Raw genomic sequence first — 3,135 nt, forward strand, 5'->3', positions numbered from 1 at the left:
CAGTTGCAGCAGTACATTGATAGGGAATGGCCAGAGGTTCAGGCTGGATTCAGAAGAGAACTCAAACAAGGAATATCATTGCTGATGTCATATGGATCTTGGAGCAAAACAAACAATACCAGAAAAATGACTACTTATGTTTTATTGATTATGCAAAGACATTCAACTGTGTGGACCATAACTAACTATGGGTAGCCTTGAGAGGAATGGGAATTCCAGAACACTTCATTGTGCTCAGGGAACTTGGATCAAGAGGCAGTTGCACAAACAGAACAAGGGACTACTGCATGGTTTAAAATCAGGAAAGGTGTGCATCAGGGTTGTATCCTCTCACCATACTTGTTCAACCCATGCGCTGAGAAAATTATCAGAGAAGCTGGCTAATATGAAGAAGAATGTGGCATCAGGATTGGAGGAAGGCTTGCTAAATACCTGGGATATGCAGGCGACACAATCTTGCTTACTAAAAGTGAGGAGGACTCGAAGCACTAGCTAATGAAGATCAAGGATTGCAGCCTTCAGTATGGATTACGACTCAATGTAAAGACCAAAATCCTCACAACTCAACCAATGAGTAAGATGATGATAAATGGAGAAAAAGTGAAATTGTCAAGAATTTTGTCTTGTTTAGATCCACAATCAATGCACATGGAAGCAGTAGTCAAATCTAATCAAAACACATATTGCATTAGGTAAATCTGCTGCACAAGATCTCTTTAGAGTGCTGAAAAGTGAGAATGTTACTCTGAGGACTCAGGTGTGCCTGACCCAAGCCATGGTACTTTCAGTTGCCTCATATGCATGTGAAAGTTGGACACTGATAAGGAAGACTGAAGAAGAATTGATGCGTTTGAACGGTGGGGCCAGGGAAGAATATTGAAAGTACAATGGATTGCTAAAAGGACGACCAAATCTATCTTGGAAGAAGTATGGCCAGAATGCTCCTTGGAGGCAAGAATGGCAAGACTTGGTCTGACACACTTTGAACATATTGTCCAGAGAGCCCAGTCCCTGCATAAGAACTTCATGCTTGGTGGTAAAGTGGAGGCCCAGTGAGAGAGAGGAAGGCCCTCCAGGAGACGGACTGACAGTGCGGCTGCATCAATGGGCTCAGGCACAGGAACAATTGTGAGGATGGCACAGGACCATGCAGTGTTTCATTCAGTTGTACCTAGGTTCCCAGTGGGTCGGACCTGACTCTATGCCTCCTAATAAGAACAACACAAATGAAGGAAGGAATTCATGGCTTACCCATTCAAGTCAAATCTCTTTTAGAAGTGCTGCCAGCTCACAGCAGTCCCCACTCCCTGAGTCACATACATTGCCCCTTCCTTGAGCTCTTTGCCTGATTGCACATTCCAACCTATAGAATAAGTGCCCTGCACAGTTATTTTAAGGCTTCATACACTTATACCTCCTATAGCCAACTAGGGAACCGTCACAGGAAATAAATATCTACTGTTACAACCAAATTTGTGGCCAGACTCCAGGCTCCACTTCCATAATCCATCAGCCTCAAGCCTGGGTGGCTTCAAGGACCTACACCCACCAGCGTTACAGTGTAACTCGCCAGGATGAGTATCCACATCCACAGTAGTAAGCACACTTGGTTACTTCTTGCTCCTTTCTGTTCATCTGTATTTCTCTAACGCACAGGAAGAGAATAATGGATACGAGGAATGGCGTGTTTAAAGTCCAGCCTGGTTCCTGCTTCATTATGTTACCCAGCCATCCGTGACCCTTCCTTTGAGACATTTGGAGGATCGAGCTCCAAATCACTCTGCTGAATGACAATGGCAATTGGAAAACAGTACTGTGGCTTTAAGAGCCTTGCTGCTCACTTACATAAATGGTCCATTTCTCATTAGTGGGAAACTAAAAAAAAACAAAAAAATCGTCAAGTGCTGGCCTTACCTTTCTTGGTTTTGTTGTTGTTTTTCAATTCAGGCAAATTCCCTAGATACTATTCATATTTTGTGATGACAGACAGAGGTGTAGCTCAAACCAAAGGCTGTTACTACGAAAATCTGTGCACACATCTAAATCTAGGAGGGGTCAAAACCTTCTAATATTAGCAGTCACCTAAGGCTGGCTGGTCCTTCTCCATTTAGTGAAAAGCCTGCTAAATTCACTTCTCTCTTTCTCTCTCTCCCCTCCCCCCACCAGGCTGCTCCAAAACACGCAGTCATAATGAGCACTGATAGTTTGGGGCTGGGGCAGGGCTTTAATCGTTTGCTTGTTTGTTTTCAATCGACTGCAACCAGGAAAGCAGTGCAGGCTTGGTCAAGGAGAGGGACCCACCGCGCGTCTCGGCTTTTCCCTGAGCCGCCTTCTGCTGCCGGAGCCCTGTCATCAGCCTGCGTATGCGTGTGCTCGGCTCACTCTCCTCTCCCCAGCAAGCCATTCCGATTGCCCCAATTCTCGCCTCCTTGAACCGTCTTTCCCTTTTTATTCCCTCCGCGGCGGAGTCTCGCCTCTCGAAAACACAAACGGACCACCTGGAACTTATTTCGAGACGAGCAGAGCTCACAAATCTAAAATCCCACCTGTCTGCCAGGCGGAGAGCGTCCGAAGCGAGGCGGTCCCACCATCCTGTCATATGCCATCTGTCATGTGCAGCAACTGTTACTGCTGCTACTCAACTGTGTGGTCCCGCCGCGCAAACCCAACGGAACCAGCCATTCCTGCGCAGGTACATCGGCCAAGGGTTCCGAGGAGATGGGGTGGATGGTTCACCTTCCTCCTTCCCGACCCCTTCGGAATCAGGCCCCAGGCTGGGCACCGGGAGGAGGGAGGCACCGTTCAGGTTTGGGGAGAGCAAACCGACGCCGACCGGAACGCCGGAGCCAAGACTCCCCACGCCGACATGGACGCCGAGAGACAGCTCCCGCAGTCTCGCGGACCGCGTCCCCAGCGGGCGCCCGGGCTGCGCCCCCCGCCGCCCGCCGGCCGGTGCCCGGCTCTCGGCGCGCTTACCCAGGGCCCAGGTGCAGCTCTCCTTGATGGCTTTGTACTTGCTCCCCGAAGCTTCCTTCTGCAGCTTCCGCAGGATCTCTTCCATCTTGACCTTCGCAGGGCCGGGCCGTCGCCCGGGAGAGGAGTGCGCGCGAGGCCGCCGCTGCCTGCCCGCCTCTC

At 49.6% G+C, this 3,135-nt stretch overlaps 1 long non-coding RNA gene across 1 annotated transcript in view; it reads right to left on the reverse strand.

The window, feature by feature from the left end:
• Positions 1-3,077, reverse strand: part of LOC123522192 — a 44,635-nt gene extending 41,558 nt beyond the window's left edge. The window contains exon 1 of the long non-coding RNA XR_006680474.1: positions 2,977-3,077. This is a non-coding gene — a long non-coding RNA (uncharacterized LOC123522192). The remainder of the gene's footprint in view (positions 1-2,976) is intronic.
• Between the last annotated feature and the right edge of the window lie 58 nt (positions 3,078-3,135).

The sequence above is a fragment of the Echinops telfairi genome, unplaced genomic scaffold (genome assembly GCF_000313985.2).
Source record: "Echinops telfairi isolate 266 unplaced genomic scaffold, ASM31398v2 ScPeMD7_3533;HRSCAF=4204_0, whole genome shotgun sequence".
In the NCBI taxonomy this organism is placed as follows: domain Eukaryota; kingdom Metazoa; phylum Chordata; class Mammalia; order Afrosoricida; family Tenrecidae; genus Echinops; species Echinops telfairi.